The sequence below is a fragment of the Arachis ipaensis genome, chromosome B04 (assembly GCF_000816755.2).
Source record: "Arachis ipaensis cultivar K30076 chromosome B04, Araip1.1, whole genome shotgun sequence".
NCBI lineage: Eukaryota > Viridiplantae > Streptophyta > Magnoliopsida > Fabales > Fabaceae > Arachis > Arachis ipaensis.
Window position 1 is genome coordinate 563863 of NC_029788.2, and position 441 is coordinate 564303.

The following is a 441-nucleotide window of genomic DNA, read 5'->3' on the forward strand; positions in this document are numbered from 1 at the left end:
TAGTGATGGTGATTGATTGACTTCACAGCTTCACCGTTTCAGTAAGACTACTTGTTGAAATATACGTCAATTAGGGTAAATAAGAAGAAGAAAGAGGATTAAATAAGTGTTGGACAAAATTAAAATAATTAATTATAAATAAAAATATTTTTAACATTTGAAATATTAGGTTTGAACTTTAAAGATGATGAGAATTGATTTGTAAATTAGATTTTTTTGTTTTGATTTATAAATGAAAGAAATTAGAAAATTATTCACTTTTATTTGTTTTAAAGTAAGAAAAAGAATTCAACTTTTGAAATTTTATTTAGTTGAGGAAAATATAAAACGGAAAAAATGAAAGAAAAAAAATTAAGAGAAAAATTATCATTTTTTATTGTTTGGTTAGAATAAAAAGTAAAAAAAAAATAGAATAGTATAAAAAAATAGATGGAAGCTACT